The sequence below is a fragment of the Pteropus alecto genome, unplaced genomic scaffold (assembly GCF_000325575.1).
Source record: "Pteropus alecto unplaced genomic scaffold, ASM32557v1 scaffold106, whole genome shotgun sequence".
Taxonomy (NCBI): Eukaryota; Metazoa; Chordata; class Mammalia; order Chiroptera; family Pteropodidae; genus Pteropus; species Pteropus alecto.
The window spans coordinates 16,675,114-16,695,728 of record NW_006442103.1 but is presented as its reverse complement, the minus strand read 5'-3'; the positions used below and the strand labels follow the sequence as shown (position 1 = coordinate 16,695,728).

Sequence of the window (20,615 nt, the reverse complement as noted above, 5' to 3'; positions counted from 1 at the left end):
ATGTGCCTGATTTCACTCTGATAATCTCTGTTTCTTCGGGAAAAAGTTCCCAGTGCATGTGATGGCTTGAGAGAATCTAGTCACGCATTACAAAGGACTCTAAAAGAAAACTTTGAACAACACAAACCAGACATTTATTTTAAATAATTATTTCCTAGGTGCTAATTTTAAACCTTCTTCTGTTTGCACAGAAGGTGCTGCTCCTTTGACTCGTGACTTGTAAAGGCAGAGCTCTCTCTTCCTCTCCAGGTTCCCGCCGAGCACAGCCCCTCCCAGTTTTGAAGACAGTCTGACAAAGACTACTGTTTTTCTAGGGGCTCAGACCCCGATCCGGAACCGGGGTCTTTTGCTGCATATCTGCACCATTTCTGCGGGGCTTGGTGTTGAGCTTGACAAGCCAGAGCTACCCCTCTCTCCCATCAGACAGCCTGGTATGTGTGACCGAGCTTCCGCCTCTACTTCCTACTGGATACCGCCCTCGTGAGCTGACGCCCTGCCCTGAGCCCCAGCCCACTTAGCCGGCCAACCTGGCTCTGTCAGTTCCCAGCCCGTGGCAGTGAACAGAACACGGCTAGTCAAACAGCTTCAACTTTCAGTGCTCTTCGGGGACAAACTTGTTTGCTGAAGATTAAGGCTGAGATCAAGGTTAACTCACAGCAGGGAAATGCTTACAGTGAAACAGTAACCCCAAACGAACTTGTGTCAGGCCTAACTATGTGTTGCCATCCTGTACTGATTGCCACCATATTGATTCATTATATTGGAGAGCAGTTGTTTCAATCAAGTCCGAAACCACTGGCCCACTCAGCAGTCGATCATCTTTCTAGATGGGCTCCTGAGCCACAGCTGATCCCAGCTTCCCGCCCTTTGCCTCCAACCCCTACGACAAAATCTCTGCCCGGCTTGGTGCCATTTCCTCCGAGACTGGACTTGCTAGAGTTTCCCTTCATGGGAACCAGAGTTCGCAGATAAATCTAAGGATGAGAGACCACAGCGACCCTCTCCAAGCTGCCTCGAGGCTCCCGCCTGGTTACAACACCAAGTTTAGCGTCCTTTAACTGAGGTCCAGGAGCTGCCATCGGCTCATCAAAACACGATGTCCTGGTGCCATTCTCCAGCCCTCATTCCCCTAATGCTGTCATTTCCGACTAAAAAGGTTTTTATTCGGTGTGTCTGTTTGCCAAAGCCTATATAAATCAGAGTGCGCGCTTTGCAAGGCTTAGGTTTGATTAATCTTAAAAAATTGAGACGCTGCATGAGTGGGGTTTGAGATTAAGTGTGCAAAGATGTTAGGAGCGGCCTCCCCACCAGCCTCCAGATGGAGATGGATGAGGGGCAGCGCCGGGTTTGAGCTGACCGTAATTGAAAAAGTGTGTGCCCCAAATACCATGTTGATCCCGCATTTCTCTGAGAGCCATAACTCTAAGGCCTCTCCTTGGAAGCTCGATAAGGTGAATGTCTTCAACTGTAAGGGTCCCAGATCCTCTTGGCACTTATGATCCTTAGAGACCAGGGTTAGGGATGCTGAGAATAAAAGGTACTGTGAAGGAGGAGGGAGCGAATTCCCCAAAGGCACATGGGCCCTTGGATTCCCTGGGCGAGCAGCACAGAACCGAAGAGTAGCATCTGCAAACAAGTGAACGCCGGGAGTGCCAATACGAGCCACATGGATCCCGGGAGGCTCTGCCCGTGGCAGCCACCGCGGTTCTTCCAGAAGCAGCCAGGACACACCCAGAGCTGCCAGGCACCCAATTCTGGGCCTCCATTCACGCCCTTGTCTACGTAAGTGAACGTGGTCCCTCAAGCCCTGTGATATGATGGCTGTGAGCAGTGGCAGCCACAGGAGAGACCAAAATGTGGGGGCCGGGGCAGGATCACAGGGCTTTCGGCCCCCTCTCAGGCCCGAAATGGTGCCAGTGGCACCTTCAGAAGAAGCCGAGGGGTGGCCCTCACACGGGCACTCAGCAAACAGCAAGCAGGAGTGGGCCGTGCAGCCCTGTGCACACTGCTGTGAGGAATGCGAACACGTGAGAAACACGGACCGCTCCGAAGGAGCGTGCGGGGACGCGCGGCGGTCACCTGCCAACACCTCACCTGCCGCTCAGTCCCTGACCGCCCAGCCCCTCCGTTCCCACCTTCCCCACTCCTGCTTCTGCAACGCCTTTTGTTTTAAATGACATGTTGCAGATCCCAAAATAAAAACCATCATCGGTTAGACCCTGGACCACGAATCTCTCCAGAAAATTAACTTCGTTCTTTGCTCCTTCTGGAATACTTAAACGCTGACATTTAAAAGTTCTAGTGTTTTCTGGGAGTGTGTATTCACAGCCATCACCCATACACAAATAATTCAGAGGACATTTCTAGTCAAGCACAGGCCCAAAGCGATAAAAGCAACTTTCAGTGTGAATCATAAATGAAATTTGAATATTATAAAGTTGCCAAGAAGCTTGGCGTGGCATTTTATTTCCGTTGCAGGTCTGTGACTAAAGGTCATGCACAGTCGTGAGCAGAAGAGTCTGTGAGGAAAAGAGCAGTGGTTGGGGCTCCTTGGTTTTCTTTTCGAAGGGGGAAAACAGGGCTGCGCATCTACCTGAGGGGCTCACAGGGTTCACGTGACTATTCTTGCAACTTACTCAGAGGTTTAAATTTTTATAAGATAAAAAGTTAAATAAAACAAAACAAAAAGCCATCTTCCCACTAAATGCCTAATTCTGAAAACATCCCCATCTCCCACAAACATAAGCAAACAAGACGAAGAGAAGAGTGTGGCACCCCCCCCCAACCCTGCTTGGCTCGGTCCGGGTCTCTGTGTGCCCTGAAATTCTTCTGCACTTGTTGAAAAGCCGCATAGGGGCTGCTCAGTCAGAAGTCTGGCCACTTCAGATCAGACCAGATGACAGACTGACAGCATACACCAAGGGGTGCTTTTGTCCTGGACCCCCCCAGAGGACAGAGGAGGGGCCCTGCCAGGCCCACAGGTGTAGCCGCATATTCCCGACTGGGTGAGGAGCCGCAGTCAGAAATTCTTTTCCGAGGGGCTAAGAACCCAGCATATGTGACTGATTAGAGCTAATATCTCATTTCTAATTCCATTGATTCCTTGAAAAGAGCAAGTCCCAGAGACCATGGCTATACTTAGCAGTTTCGACTCCTCCCCCACTGCTCACTGCCTCTGAGCAGGAGGTGGCCAGCAAGGACTCGGGCCCTCGCCCAGCATTGTTGGGGCACTGTGTCTGTCCTACGCACACGGCCAGGCAGGGCACCGCAAACCCGCCCACGGGCCTCCCCCGCTTCCCGTCTCTCCCATTTCCAAGCTGTGGCCGTGGCAAAGCCACCATTAATATCGAGAAGACTCCTCTCTGGGCCCGAGAATTCTCCAACGTCCAAAATGCGTTCCTTCTCCTCGGCCTTTCCACCTTCTATGGCTTGGTGGGGAAGCCTCTCCATGGCCTTCCTTTCTGTTACCACAGGAAATAAAGAGAAAGCCTAGCCCCATCCACCCAAATAAAAGATTTTAGTCCTCAGAGTGGATTTTCCAGTGCAGACACAGCAACGTCACAGGAAGCCCGACCCTCGTGGCCCTCGGAACAGAGCTTGCTCGGCCAGCCCTGCCGAGCGGAGCTGGCTCCACGTGAAGCCCGGCCACTGTCCCTGTGGTAGCCTCAGCGCAAGCGTGAAGCTGCGCTGCGTTGGTCACATGGGACCCCCCGCAGCACTCTCCAGGACAGCCAGCCTTGTCTTTGGGGGCCCTGTGTTGTCACGGACCATGCCTCGAACCCGGAACAATGACCTGATGTCTAGTTCCAGCCCTGCCACCGAGTAGCTGTGCGACCTCGGACAGGTCTCCTGATTGCTGTCTCTTTTTCTGCATCAGTGAGATCAAGAGGCTTAAACCGGAATCCAGTGTTTTCTGAAGGGCACAGAGAAGGGTCTGCGTCGGTGTTGGTTTACCCTTAAGATTCCCACCCGGGTGCCAAAGGCGACCATGCATTTCTGCATTTGGTCTCTTTTCTTATGACTCTGAAAACATACTAAGCTGAATGCAACCTCATGGTTCACATTTATACAGCAAAAGTCAGCGCCCCCAAAGCCAGCACTGGGGATCAGATGATGATAAATGGAAACTAGCTTTATCATCCAAAAGTACCCCCTCAAACTCTGAAGAAATATTGATAATCACTCTCCATCTGCTGAATAAATCAGAACAAGACTGGAGACCCTACCCAACACTGTCGGAGCGTGGAGGACAGCCAGGAAAGTACTAGAGTTTCATGAAAACCGATCTCAGGAGAACTGACATAAATAAAATATGTCAAAGTTTTAAAGAGGAAAATGAAAATAAAAGGAACAGCAGAAGTATTTGCTGTTTATTATTATCCTCACCGTAAAGAACTTTTGTAGAAAGAGCACAAGTCTAGGACTCGAGACGCTTGACTTCCACTAATCTGGTCTCTACCACTGACTCCCACCTAAACTTGGCGAGATCATTTCACCTCTCTATTCAGGCTACCTCGCCTGGTGACTGTGAGGCAAAAAGAAAACATATAAAAATTCTTTGGGAGGAAAAACTGCCTAAAACCTAAGATGCTCTATGAATAAACTGCACAGTTAATTACAAACAATAGTGGCATCACTTCTCCAAGTACCTCCTGGAAAGAGCTGTGACAGGTGGCAGCTGCTGTACGGCGCCCCCTGCAGGTTGGCCCAGGCGCTGGCACCAGGTTAGAGCCCAGGATTTCCAGTGCTATGGACACTGAGGGGGTCTGAGCTCAGCCTGAGAGAAGCAGGGAGCCCTGTGGTGGGGATGAGCGGGGGCTGGAGGAAGGGGGAAGCTGAGCGAGAAAGCTCAGTGGAGTCTCTATCGCCCAGACTCCTATGACGCTATCATTAAGACCCGTGGTCCCCTCCCCACCGACAAGTCCCAGATCTGCTGGACAGGGCCCAGATTTTAAAAAGTGAAGGTTGCTAGTTCTCCTGTCCTCTCCCCCCTCTTCAATCTAATACTCGGGGAGAAACTCAGGTTCTCCCTAGGTCATCCCAAAGTTTGGGGCGGCCCTGGTTGCTCAGGGTGGGAGAGCTCAGGTTAGGGGGCCTCCGCCAGCATGAAGAAGTGTGGGTTCACGTATGGATTGTTGGTGCCTCCAGTGAATATCTACTATGTTCTCCGCCCCAAACAACGTAGTAAACGCAGTCTGCAGTCTCAGTGACTAAGCGACCATGTAAATGGACCAAAACGTCCTCTGGGGATAAAGAAAGGACAGCTGTAATGATGGAAGGACATAGCTGGAAACTCAGACCGAGATAAGTCCAATAATTTATAGGTATCTCTGTGTGTTTACGTAAATGTGGTCACATGCCGGGATTGCTAGCACGTACCGTATGGAAAATAAAAAAATCATTCTTTTGTGGGGAGGGGGCTCTCTTAGATATTCTATCTAAGAAAGAGCTTAAAAATGCAGGGCATAGAAAGCAGGGCATGCAATCGGAGCTACGCGTCCTAATCTTTGGGAGTTCAACATCACGAGGAAAATTCTCCATTTTAAAAAGTTGTGATTTCTGGCTTTCCCCGCTTCTTTATCCTTCTTTTCCAGATCCTGAGCTTCTGATGCCAATGAAATGCCTGAAGCTGCTGCTGCTGCAGAGGCAGACCGCCAGGATTCTCAGGCTTCTGGGATTATGGGTGCGGGCAGGGGAGTGATATAGAGTAAAGGGTTCCCCAAAGAGATGGAGAGGAGATTGAGTTGTCAGCTGGCTTGTCAGCCATGACAGGGTCAATTTCCACAGATTTTAGGAGGTTGAGAAGAAAATTAGGTTATCTGAACAAAATAAGTATTTCAGAGAATTGTGGGATTTTAGCACGAGAGAAGAGTGTAAGGATCATTATATCTTACAGAAGAAGAATTCTTCCCCCAAAGAAGTAAAGGGGCGTCTTTAAAATGGGTTTGTATCAGAACCATGACTTCCACTTGAAAATATGTGTAAAGAGAAAAAACAATTGGAAGAGGAAGAGGCAAATGCGGGAAGATACTTGTTTCACAGACAGAAAGCGACAGAAAAAGGAAGAATAATGAAAAAATAAAAGAGAGAGAGAGACTTAAGAAAGAAAAAAGGCCCTTGTAAGAAGGCAGAAGCGGCTCTTGCACAAAATGAGAAAAATACCGTGGTACATGTTCAACAATACTCCATGCTTTCCTTTCTTGATTTCCTCTGTGTAATGAACCAACCCTCCAACTTAACCAAATGGGACATCTTAGAAGAATCCAGATTTCTAGACAACCTGGAGCACTGGAAAGACTGCCACCTGCTTTAACAAATAGATCCTGGTCTACTTTGGAAAATTAGTGCCTGGGAGAGACCTGGGAAATCATCGTTTCCTTTTTTGATTCTTACGTTTTCCCTCCTCGGCCACGCCTAAACCATTCCAGAGACATGAAACTCTAGTGATCCCATTCCCAGAAGGGGCTGACTGCCTTGAAGCATCTGGCCTGGTGCCCTCACGTTGTCACAGCTCATAGCTCATCTTTCTCTGTGCCCTGGGCAGCTGATCTGAATATAGAGTTTACATGGACTTCAAAGGAAGCTGGCAGGATGGAGTTGGGGCCTCACTGCTTTAATCAAGATGGATTCAAAACCTTTGCTTATCAAGTAGAAAACTGAAACCAGCAATGGAGAACTAATTGACACTGACTCAAAAGGCAATCGAAAAGGTGCAGGGAGCTCAATAAGGTTATATTTCAAGTGGTAATACCATCCTAGCAGTTGATGATGGAGTGTTTACCGCCTGCCTCCATAAATAATATTAGCACCTGGAATAAGACAGCCTCCTATGAGGTATCAGATTAGAAGTTCCGGAAAACGTGCAAAAGCTCAAAGACACTGTTTCCGCAAGCATGTAGCGATAATGATATTCCTCCCTCGAGTTTGGAATATTGAGCTGCTTTGGCCGATGGAGGGAGCTGGCCACACCCCGTGACTCTGCACCTCAGTGGGACATCACTCCACACTCCACCCGCCTCGTCTCTTCTCAGGCTCTCCTTCACGTGGGGAGCATCCACATGCGATGCATCAAACGCTGACTTGGGTTCTAAATTATTTTCCCCCAAGTTGGTCCCCTTCAAGGAAGCATTGAGACTGGCACACAGTAGGTACTCAAAGATGCCTGTTGATTAAATGAGGAAATAAGAAACTAATGTATCATTTCTGTAACTGGCCCGAGTACCCAACACAGTGCTGAGCACATAGATATCTGAGCCTTGTTCATAACATGTTTTGCCCTGGGGACAGGATGGGGGCCTAGCCGCTCAAGACTAACGTGTTTATGATGTTCTTTCCCAGGGGATGCCTGAAGGTCACTTGGAAGCCTTTCTGTGCCAGAGCAGGAAGAAGTCTTGGGGAAAAAAGGTGGATGGGAGAACGCGCCTGGAGCCGGTCCTGGCCACGAATTTCTCATCAGCTTTTTAATGAACTATTTTTTTTTTTAAAGTTCTCTCCTTCTACGACAAAGAAACGTGGTTTCTAGGGCCTCTATGTCTTATAGTTTCCAAGAGAGGACTCGTTCAGAGATAGGACCCAAAGAGAAAGACGAACACTAACAGATTGGGAGTTTTTCACTCTCCCTTAGGGAGTTTTTTCAAATTACGCAAACAACATTGCACCTTCTTCCCGCTCTGCTCCCCAGCAGGTCTGCTGCTTCCGCTGTGCGGTCCTCTCCAAGTCGAAGCACAATCAAAGAGCAGGTGTGAAGAATACTGTAGGACTGTTACTGCCCCTGATGTTTTAACGGGCAGAGGAGAGACAAAAGAAGAAAATAGACAGAACTAATAACAAAAGCCGAATCTCCCCAGGAGCATGTAAAATATTTTAAAAATATTTTCCAAAGAAGATACGAGTGGGTAATAAGCACATGAAAAAACGCTCAACATCATTAGCCATTAGGGAAATCAAAACCACAACGAGATACCGCATCACACTCACTAGGATGAGTGAAATAAAAAAGACAGACAATAGCAAGTGTTGATGAGGATCTGGAGAAACTGGAACCCTTGTGTATTGCTAGTTGGAATATAAAATGGTGTAGCTTGTTTGGAAAACAGTTCCTTAAAAAATTAAACAGACTTATGTGACCCAGCAGTTCCACTAAGTATCCAACCAAGAGAACGAAAACACATGGACACAGAAAAAATTGTACACGAATGTTCACGGCAGCACTATTCATAATAATTGAAAGGTGGAAGCAACTCAAATGTCCATCCACGAATGAACAGATAAAATGTTCAAATCCACACAATGAAATATCACTCAGCCATAAGAATGAAGTACTAATACATGCTGTAACACAGATGAACCTTGAAAATACAAGTGAAAGAAGTCACTTATATTTCTACATATTATATGATTCCAATTATATGAAATATCCAGAATGGGGAAACAAGTCAGATACAAAAGGCTACATATTATATGATTCCAATTATATTATATGAAATATCCAGAATAGGGAAACGCAGGGAGACAGAAAGCAGATTAGTGGTTGCCGGGGGTTGAGGTGAGGGGATAATGCAGAGTAGCTGCTCATGGGTCAGGGTTTCTTTTAGGAGTAATGAAAATGTTCTAGTACTAGATAGCGGTAATAGATGCACAACCTTTTGAATATATTAAAAATTACTAAATTGTACAAGGATAAATTGTATGGTATGTAAATTATATATCACTAAAAAGTTTCTTTTTTTTTTTTAAATCTGGTATTGCTCAAAGGATAACTAGGACCCTGCTGGGAACTCTAATCTCAACTTGAAAAGCTTTTCTAGTTACATAGAGTACCAGCCTCCTCACCCCTCACTCCCCAACTCCCAGTCCAGTGCAGCCCAGATCCACAACCCCTAACTACCCCTAAAGAAAAAAAAAAATAGGAGAGGCATCAATCAGCAGCTGGAGGTGAATGAGATACACCTGACCTTGGCAGACATTCCCTGTAGGAGGGCAGGGAGGAGGCTGGACAGGGGAATGAGAATAATGGAAGATGAACTGCCAGATCTCAAGAAGGGATCACATGCTGACTACGAAAGGCAGGCAGTGTCTTCAGAGAGGCTGCTTTTGAATCCCCTCCCATGTGTTGACTATACGTTAGTGTGACCAACATAATCCACTTTAGACAATAAACGTATTTGACCAGAAGACAGGAGGTCAACTCTGAGCAAATGTGAGGCTTGTCTGCCTGCTGGGCTCCTCCCTGGGTTCCTGCTTTGCTGGCCTCACCTCTCCCCTGGTCCAGAGGCTGCCAATTCCCCACCCTTTCTCCCCTTCTCTCTCCTAGGATGGGTGACATCCTCTGAAGGGATGGCTGTGTATTGCATAATTCGTTGCTTATTTAACTAATCATGCAATACAGGATTTTTACAGTTAACTTCTTTACAGTTAACCGTAAAAAAACAAATATCTAGGGAACCAGCCATTTTTTTGGAAAATAGCTTTTCTCCTGCCTTTCCTATGCAAATTGTAACACTGAAAAAAAAAATATATGGGTACTGAATTAGAGTATTTCAACAAATTCATGAATAAAGAATAACAGAACTAGAATACCAGTGTAATCTTAATCAATTAAGAAAGCGTTCACTAATATCACAAAAAGAAAGACGTTAAGACATACATCCTCCTGATGAAGAACTCAGAGCTTGTCATACTCCCCCCATCCCCCAAGAAAACCTGGAACCTGGATTGGGATAAGTGGAACTCAGACGCTAGAGGAACAGACCACACTCTGCTCTAGGGAAGTGAGCAGCAAAGTCCAGACCGCAGGAAACGCGACAGATCAGTGATCGCGCATTTTCATTAAAGGGGTGGTAAGGGAAATGAGGAGATGGAGCGGAAAACCTGTGGATTAAAGGATGCTTAAGATATGTTTTTAAAAAGAAAAACCCAGGCAAAACTGAACTGGAGTTCTGGGGACGCACCCTTAGGTGATGAGACCGTAAAGTGGGGATGGACGCAGCGATGGGACAGCAGGTCCCCTGGCAGGAAGCAGGGGTGGCAGCTGGCGGGGGCCCGCAGAGGGGGCTTCTGGTGTCACTGGAAGAATTCTCCTCTCATGGGGAGTGTTCACGAGAGTGCTAGCCTTAAAACGATTGCTTTAACCTGCATGTTTGCTTTTTACGATTTTCTGTTACCTTATACTAAAAGGATTTAAAGTAAAAATGAAATACACCAAATAAGGTCAGCTATGATGGGAAAGACGGGAAGAAAATCTAAAGAACGGAGAGGAAAACATTAGGAACAAGAGGAAAAAAGGTCATGTTTGTGACTGCGCAATTCTTTTTTATAGCACAAGCAGAACCCATTGCTTTGCCACCAAGGTGAGTCCTGGCGTCACCCAGGACTTCCCTCTTTAAATGCAGTTAGCTGGGCCGCCTGTAACTCCTGCAGTGGAAATCGGGGGGAGGCGGAGGAGCTGGTAGAGAAGAGGCTGGGACAGAGCCCGGCTGGGCGACAGTGCGTGTGCGCTGGGGACAGGAAGCACCGAGACCACCGCTGGGTGGAGGCCGGAGTGGCAGCGTGGAAGCCACGAGGCACGCTGTCTGTGCTGACCCCCACCACGGGGACACCAGCCACCTCCAGCAGCAGCTGCAGAAGTCAGGACCCGTGTGGGGAAGTGTCAGCCATGTCACAACCTTGGGAGCAGAGAAGTGAGGCCTCTGTGTCTGCCGGTCCACATGTCTGTCAGCGTTAACACTTGCGTCAATAAATATTCACCAGGATGCGCCATTCCAGCTGACCTATGCCACCCGCTCTGCTGGAGGAGAAAATAAACAGGGCTCGTGGGTGCACAGGGCTTCTGCCCCTTCAGGGCTGCCATTGTGCTCTGTGTGTGAGCTGAGAGCGCGGGCGCATTTCTGCCTCCTTGAGTCACTTGGGACTTGTGCGTCAACTATCTGGCATGGACCCAAATCCATCCCCGTGTGTTACACAGCAGTATGAGGCCATCGACATATCAGCTATGAGAGAATAATATCTCAGAGGCGGTTCGTTAATCAATGAGCTGCTCTCTCTGTAACCTGCCAATGGCGGGGATGGGGGTCCCCAGCACAGTTTCTGTCCTCCTCCCTGTGCCCCCGCCATCTATTTCCATGCATCTGCTTCGGCTTTTCCTCTCACTGCTACTGCCTATGTATCTGTCTCCATCACTAGACCGGGAGCCATTGATTCAATAAGTATTTATTGAGCAATTTGCATATGAAAGCATTATGCTCGATGAAGTGGTGAACAAAATAGTACTTCCTAGAGCTAAGAGGCAGATATTAAACCAAAAGACAAATAAAAGCACAACTGCTCATGTTGTGAATGCTAAGAACGAAAAGAAAAAGGCAAGATGAGTGATTACATCGGGAGATCTGTTTAACATTGCTGTATCAGGAAAGGCTTCGGTGAGAAAGAGTAAGCAGGGGTTGGCCAGGCTAAGGATGAGAGTGTGTTGCTGGGCAGGGAGTGTGTCCACAGCACACGGGTGAGAGGGACACAGGCGCACCCCAGGGATGGGGAGGCAGGCAGGGCCGTAACACGAGGAGCCTGGTGGACCTTGATAAGGATCTCAGATTTTAACCTAAGTGCAATGGGTTTAGAAACTGGGAGACCATTAGGTGACTCTCTTAGCAGACAAAAGGAGTGACGATAGAGGCGAGGACCAGAGTGGAGAAGGCAGTGATGGAGAAAAGTCGGCAGATCTGACAGGTGAGAGTCATCCCATGACTTCTAGAAAGAACACCAAGGTAGGTGAATGTACCACTTACTAGCATAACCCAATAGCCAAACAATACAACAAGACTGGCACATACATGTGCAAATGCTAAATTATGACTAACCTCATTTACAAATATTGCTACAAAAACCCTAAATAAAAAAAATCAGCAAACCTAACCCAGTAGTGTAATACTCGCGGCTACCATCTACTAAGTACAATATTCACCACGGGGAAATCACCGTTCTAGTGCTCACAGTAACTGCACGTATCTGCACATAACTCAGTCACTTACGTCAGCATTTACCTCCACAACCACTACATAAGTACTATTATCACCCACTGATTATCCATTCTCATGAGTTCTTATCCATTATTATGCACTTTCCTGAAGGGCAAGCTGTGGCTCAGAAAAATGAACTGCTTCACCTGTGTCAACGTAGATGACTCTCCCAGACATGACGGTACATAGAAGCCAGAGACTTCTTTCCACGTACGATTCCATCGATAGCAGTTCAAGAACAGACAATGCTAAGCTGCGGTGTCAGGACAGGGGTGTCCTCTGTGGGGAGGTGCTAGCTGGGAAGGAACATGAGGGACCCTTCTGGGGAGCAGGAAAGGTTTCTAGATCTAGATGGTTGTTGCGTGATCCACACAGACCATGTTGTAAACAAGATTTGTGTACTTTACTGTGTATATTTCACTTCGATTTTAATAAAAGGACATGACAACCTTGGAAAAGGTATTTGGAGAACACATAGAAGACAAAAATTTAATATCTTTATATAGAGAGAGAGCCTTTAAAATTTAAATTTAAAATCTAAAATTCAATCTATTAGTGGACATAAACACATGGTTCACAAATAAAGAAATGTAAGTGGAAAATAAGTATAAATGAAACATGTTTAATAAAGAAATGCAAGTTAAATATTAACGATAATTTTCTCCTAATAGACTAAAATAAAAACAATTGATAATACCAAGTATTATGATAATGTGGGGAAATTCAGACTCAAATGTTGCTTGTGGAAGTACAAATTGTTACCGATTTTCTGAAGCCAATTTGATGGCATATACCAAAAGTTTTTTTCGACTAGTATATACTCGAAATAGCAATCCTATTTTTCTAAATTCGTCATAAGGAATTACTCCAAGCATGTATTTGGCTACGTGAATGTTCATCATAAGTCTCTTGATAAAAGTAAAATTTTGGAAAGTACCCATGAATAGATGGTCAAGTAAAAAAATTATTGTATGTTCATATAATAGCACAATATACAGCCATTAAAAATAATGATGTTGATTAATATTTATTAGCATGAAAGGATGCCCACAACGTATTGTTTAAATTTTTTTAATTGGGTACGAATCACATATAATTACTATGTGTGTACACATACAAATTTATTTGTGTGTATGTACATATGATATAGATATATATGTATAATGTACATACTGTATAATTATTCTAGATGGGTATGAACTAAAATGGCAAGAGCAGTTATCTTTTGGTACGATTATTGGATGATACTTATTTCTTCCTTATAATTTTTCTGTACTTCGTGAATTTTTTATAATAAGAATATATAAATCCAAAATAAAAAAGAAAGCACAGCTGGCTAGATTTCTGGGCAATTTACACGTATAAGCTTCATCTACCTTATTTTTCTTTGAATAATAAAATAAGGTTTAAAAGGTAGTAACCATCACTCATACAATGCAGGCGTCCTTACCTGGGGCACTGATTTGCACCTGGGTAGAGCAGTTTAAAGCTAACACCTTTTGAACAATTTCTCTGAGTTTTGGGAGTTTCCTACATAGTAACCCCCAAGACAGAGCCAGCAGTCACAGCCTCAAGGCTCTCTCGTTGCTGCTGTGAGACATGTGAACTAGGTGTTGCCAGTCAGACACACCCACGAGTCCTCCGCTTGGAAGCTAATGCGACAAAGGGGCAGACATGAATGGCATCCACCCCGGGCAGACACGGCCACAGGGGCTCCTGGCACCCAGGACCAAGCGTGACCAGTGCAAGCTACAGTGTCTCTCCGAGAAGCCAGAGTTGTTGCCAAGTGTTGGCAGCGATGTGTTTTCACTGGAGCGAACGCTACAGTCTCATCTGCTGTTGTTTTTGGCCTCATCTCTTCTACGTCTGCTTCTCTTGCTCTCTCGAGAATTCTGTGAGTTGCTTAATATTTTTAACAAATAATTTTTCTGCCTAAACTAGCCACAGTGGATCCCATTATTCGCAACAAAGAACTGCGCCTCATAGTATTACCTTTATCCCTATTTTATAGATGAAGAAATCGCGTTTTTCAAAAGTGGAGAAAATTTCCCAGCTAGTGAATACTGAGGCAAGACACAAATCCAAGACTTCTGAGTCACTTCTAGGCTCTTTAGGAATCTAAAATTAAGATATTCCAATTTCACCATGAGTGAAGCTCATAGTAAAAATAAACGTTACCATGTAATGAATAATTACTATGGGCCCAAATTGCACATCAGCTTTGAGAAGAACCCCATAGATCATCTAACCACCCTAATTTACAGATGAGGAGACCAGGGCCCAAAACATGATGGACTTTGCCCAGTGTCACCAAGAGAAGTAATAGCAAAGCAAGGAAAGAAAACCAGGTTTGTCGACTCACATGTCCTTTGTATCGGTCAAGGGTGAAGCCACTTCTTAACCCACACAGAAATGTTTATACCACGCAAGGCCGATGCCTAAATGAAAAAAAAAATTGTTTAAATTTAAGAAGAAATAAATATTAAATGGATGAGGAATAATGACATTTAAAATATTGTCAACCAGTTACATGGATACTCTGGACTATACCACCATCACTCCCCCTTGGGGTGTGTAACTGAGAAGCCTAAAATAGCTTTTGAGAGAACCTCATGAAAACAGTGCCTGGGGGAACTGAGATCACATTTCCACCTGGCTTTGAAATACAGAATTTGATGCAAGGAAACCGTCCTTTCTGCAGAAATTGGGAAAGTTGTTAGATCCCCTGTTAATCCATAGGAAAATGTAAGATTGAGTGTCCAAATGTTTTTAAAGCAAAATTTTAAAACAGACATTACTATCTACACATGTATAGATAATAATTTTTGTTTCAATAAAATCCAAGATTTGTTTTACCCTAAGGGTCATTTTTCTTGACTCTGGGGGAAAAAAAAGTCTTGTGTCATACGAGGAAAACTGAACCTTTCAATTTCTGATTCATTTCCCTTTAAATCATCCAAATATTACTTTTTATGGGCTATGTAATAGCCAAACCGTCTCCAAGGGGGTATTAAAGCATTTCAAGCCTTGTTTTCCTTAAAATAAAATAAAGTAAGTGTTAAAATGGAGGAAGTAGGATCCAAATCAATCTGCTCGATCTACAAAAGTTCTCATCGGTCCAAGATCTCAAATGTCTAAGTGGGTCCTGAATTTTTAAAATTCTCCTTTTCCTGTTAAGACTTGACCCTTGCATGGAGACTGCTTTGGGTATTTAAAATCTATTTTCCTACCCGAAGAAGAGTAAGTTTGTCCCTGAAACCAGAGCACCCTATTTTTCTCCACCAGAAATTACCTCGAGATGGTGCGGGGTGAAGGTATTATACCAATCTAAACCATATGCTGGTTTACATGGAATCCAATAGACGATTATCAGGAAGCTATACTTCACTAAGTTTACTTTTCAAAACCATTGAGTGGTTCAAATAGTGGAGTATGCAGTTCCTTAAGGGCTGAATTAAGTAGAACAGCACAATGCAACGTGGACTTCTTCCCTTTTTATAGCTGTTTTTGAGATGAACACCTCTGAGCAGTTGAAAGGAATTGGGTTACTTCTGCCTTACTCTTCTTTACCTTACTTAGTTCTCCCATGAGCCTACTTAATGAATAACTTGGATAACTTGGAATAAAGGTTTAAGAAGTCTAAGATTGAAGAAGACTTTTCTCACATAATAATTTAAGACACTGTGCCAGTTTGTACAACAGAAGACATCCACCAAAAGCTCCTCATTTCCAGACAATTACAGGAGTGACTATTTGGATTTTTGGCTGGATAAAGACTACCTTGAATCTGAAGACAGACTGGCAGAGATAACAACATAGCATCTTAAGCAGAAGTCAGAGGAAGCTGTTCAGAAATGAACTAATTCATTCCATTAATATTTATTCATTGCCAACTATGGATAGGCCATATGTCTGGCACTGGTGACATGACAGTGAACTACAGAGACAGGCATTTTCAAGGAAACTGGATGACCAGAGAGATCTGTTTTTGCGGGGAGGCATGATTTGTTAATAACAAATATTGATTCTGGGACTGTGTAGGGGCATGTTTTACATTTTCAGAGAAAGGAAACATGGAAGTACAAATACCCACCGATGACTCTTCACTTTTAGGCCGGTGATATTCAGCCAGTGTTCTGTATACCCTCTACTGCTCTCCTTATCCAACAGCCCCACTCATTATAACGCAAATGATTCACTCCAACTTTGTTTACCCCTCGTCTGTATCTCACCTCCACCCGACCCAATCCCAGCTTCTGTCTTTGCCGCCTACTTGAAAATTGAAGTAGCTGAACTTATACGACCCGACTCTTCTCTTTGTCACCTTCAAACTTGTCTAGGTTCTATACACTTAATGCGATCCTAATATATTAAAACTCATGTGCATATTCAAGGAAATCTTGAAAATAAAAAGTGAGAGATAATTAGTTCTATTAGATAATGCCATATTTTTTGTAACTTTAACAAGTAAAGTTTGTAAATAACAAACTTTAAATAACAAACTTTAGTTCAATAAAAAAATGGAAAAGTAAAGGGAAAGAATAAAGAGTTCAGAAACAGACGCAAATATCTATCAAAGTCTGGCTTATGATAAGGTGACATTCCAAACCTGGTGCGAAGAAGAGAATTCAAAATATGATGTTGCACAACTGGCTAACTGGAAAAAATAGGAAAACTATATTTCTCTCATCAAAAAATAACTTCCAGATGGATTAAAGATATAAGTGTATAAAACCAAGATTTAGAAGAAAACATGAGGAATAACAGAGACCTTACCTTACTGAACAAAAAGCATATATATATTTAAAAAATGATTTTAAAACATTGGAAATTAGGCAAAAAAGGACAGCAGTCCCTGACCGATGGGAACGAAAGGCACGACCTCCAGGACCGGCCCCGCTCACTGCCTGGCTCACTGGCCAGGTTCAAGGCTGCACTATATGGAACAGGAAGTCAGGTATAGTCCAGAGATCAAGCTGAGGGGATAGAGCTGGGGATCCAGAAAGGGCAACGCAGCCGGAGCCCATGGGATGGAGACCTAGAGGAAACAGAGCTGCACAGACACGCGGAGAGCGAGCTCTGGGAGTCTTCGGAGGGCCTCCTTGCAGTATTCAGCTCGGTATGCTCAGCGAATGAGTGCGAGCAGACCAGCAGAGGCCCCACAGGCTGGGGAGGCAACTGCCGGAAAGGACTAGAGAGAACAACGCCTCACGAAGGGCTGGAAAGAGTTCCCATTGCTACCAGACACAGTGAAAACCCTCAAAACTCACAGGCCGTCAGGGAAGGAGCTCAGTAGAGCTGCTCTGGCCCTACCGACAAAGCTAAACAGCCAGCTCTGAACGGGTGAATGCTTTTCAAGTAACTTAATTGCGATTGAGGACAAAACTCAAGAAAGAATATGTGCTGGAATACAAAAGTAATCAGCATCCGAAAAGGTCAAATTCTGGCATTCGATAAGAAATTACGAGGCATGCAATGAAGCAGGAAAATATGACCCATAATGAGAAGAAAAATCAATCCATAGAAACAGACCCAGAAGTGATTAAAAGAATGGAATTAGTATACAAGGACATTAAATCACTTCTTATAAATATAATCCACACATCCACGAAGCCAAAGAAAAGATTAAGCATTCCAGGCCTTATCCTCATATTTATTATCTACTAGGTTACTCACGTAGAAACCCCACACAGTCATTTTTTAGTATCATCTTCCTCTTTCTTCTTCACGTGCTTTAGTTCAGGTTTGCTGGCTAAACAATTGTAACATGACAGTAACTTCATAATTACCTTCCTGCCTTTGGTCTGTCTCACTTCCAAGATGCCCTTCCCACCAGCGCTAGAAAACTCGACAGCAAACATCTTTTCATTTTACTTCCACGTTTAAGGCCCCTTGATGGTTCTTCATTGACAACAAAAATCCAACCTCCCTAACTTGTCATTCAAGGAATTTAATTAATTATCTGCTCCCACAAGCCTTTTCAGCCTTACCTCCCATCTGTCCCTCTCAGCTGCCCCAACTAAGCTGCAGGTTCTTAGAACTATTCCCTTGTCACCAATCACATGTCCCCATGTTTTCACACTGCTAGGCTTTTGCACGTTATTCCCTCTGCCATGAATTGCTTCCATTCTTTTAACAGTTTGAAAATTCCTGATAGTATTTTAAGACTACGTCAAATGGCATCTCCTTTGTGAAGTTTTCTTCAGATTTGCTATTAGTCATTTTCTACTTTCATGTCAACTTGACATAATATACATCTATCTATTATAATATTTGTTACAGTTTACTTAAATTACCTGTTTACATGCCTGGTGCCCCACTAAACTCTGGGACCATTATTGGTAGGACCTATCTCTTTAGATTTTTATTCTCAGCCTCAGACACACAAATTTTGTTTTGTGAAATGTCAGAGATGGAAAATATCTTTGAAAAAATATTTTAATTGTGTCTCATGTATGACTGTTAAAACATGGGTTCAAGTTATATTCTAATTTATTTTATTTAAAAAACACGCAAGCAAAACCTAATCATCTCCCCAAAGAGATTCTTAAGTCCGTTGGTTTTGAAAACTAGAATGAGAACAATAGCACATCAGTCAAAAAGGTTTAAATGAGTTTAGATTGTTCTAATGTCTTTATACTTTTCAGGTGAAGTGAAAGAAATTCATTAATATTAAACTTTGGTATGTTAAGGATGATGTACGTTGCCATAGGCTAATAATAAAAACAATAGAAAGAATATGCATATCTACAAAGCAAGTGAAAAACTGAATGATAAAAAATAATCCGAAATAATTTTTTTAAAAAGGAAAGAAAAGAAAAATAAGACAGAAAAAAAAGCACAAAATAAGATATAGATTTAGATCCAAATATATCAGTAATTATATTAGCTGTTAATAGATTAAATATTTTAATGAAAGACAAAGATTGTCACTCTGGATTAAAAACCAACAATAAAGTGCTATTTATACAAGACACATCTAAAACATAAGGATACAGGAAGATTGAAAGAAAAAAATGGAAAAAGATATGCCACGTAAACACCAAATGAAAGCTTCTACATATATTAATAGCAGACAAAATAATCTCTTGAGCAAAAAAACCCCAAAACGTTATTAATGATAAAGAGAGTCACCTCATAATCATAAAAGGCCTGATTCACCAGGAAGGTAACAGAGCCCTAAATTTGTGTGTACCTACTTGATAGTGGCCACCACCAAAAATTCTTGGAAGGAAAAATTCTACTCTTGTACCAACTCTTCCAGGAAACAGAAAAAGATTACAAAGTACCCAACTCATCAAATGAAGCTAGATTAACACTGATAATCAAGCAAAAGCTAACAAAGTCAATTCAAGAAAGAAAAATACACACCTGTCTCATTTCTGAACAATGGTATGAAAATCCTAAGAAAGTATCAGAGATTTGAATCCAGATCTTTTTTATTTCAAACACTCGATGTTTCCTACTATATCACATTATTTTCCCCAAAGAACACAAAGTATGTCAGGCTAAAGGGATTAGATGAGCAAAATACCGGCTTCACTAGACACTTGCCAGGTACCCAACACAGCAGTCAATACTGTAGAAAACCCAAGAGTAGTACTGCGCATGTGAGTGTCACAGGGGTGTGTGGCACAGGGCTGTGCCTTAAGAAGCACGATGTCCCTTCAGGCCCAAGAGGCTACGTACAACACAAGACGACCGAGACGCGATCACACATCGAACGGCTAGAGGACACGCCAGACACCGTACGGTGAAGACCGAATCTGTGCGCTACAGAAGCAACGGATTCTGCCTCCCTCTTTCTGTTACTCTCAACTCGGAAATCCGTGAGATGTGTACCTGTGCCTGATCCCCGCATGTGGCTCAGCCATAACCTGTGAAGAGCCGTCACTTCCACGGCGACTTCCAGGCACCATTGGTTCTCAAAGCAGAACTCCTGTGATGGACCCAACAGTGTCTAACAGAGCAGTGGGTTGGGAGTGGGTGGGAACAGCGAAGACCTTCCCTGGATTGTGGACTGGAACAAGGGTTCTTAACCAGAGGCAACCGCCCCTCCCAGGGGAGAGATGAGGAAGCTGCTAAAGATGAGCAGGCCCAGGGTATGGGCTCCCTCCCCAACCCCCTCCACCCCACAAGAAAGAATTATCTGGCTCACAGGCCAATAGCACAGAGTTGAGACACTCTGGCCTAGAAGAACTTTTAAGAGAAACTCAGAGAGAAGAGAAGAGAATGTGGAATGTGCCTGTGATTACAAAATGAATCAGCAGAAAGCGCGCACACACAATTGGTTAGAAATGATGATATAAAATCACAATATATAATAGCAACCAAAAGGAAATAAAGTTATCATGAAATTGCCTCAATTTATGAAAACAAAGCCATAAAATGTACCGCAAATGTACATACAAACATATATAGGCAAGTGAAAAAGTGTGTTATGTTCTTGGAGAGAGGCAAGCAGTATCGCAAAGATGCCGACTTTCCCTAAATTAATCAATAAATTTGACATGGCCCTGAGTTTTTCAAATTCCAAAATGATTTTTTTGAACTAGACCTGATTCTAAAATTCACATTAAAAAAAGAAGAAACAGGAAAATTCTG

At 43.8% G+C, this 20,615-nt stretch overlaps 1 protein-coding gene across 1 annotated transcript in view; it reads right to left on the bottom strand.

The window, feature by feature from the left end:
- HAO2 (hydroxyacid oxidase 2) overlaps positions 1-20,615 on the bottom strand; it is a 160,673-nt gene that overhangs the window by 114,220 nt on the left and 25,838 nt on the right. The window contains exon 5 of the mRNA XM_006919688.3: positions 14,374-14,449. The gene's annotated coding sequence lies outside the window, so the exon portion shown is untranslated. The remainder of the gene's footprint in view (positions 1-14,373; positions 14,450-20,615) is intronic.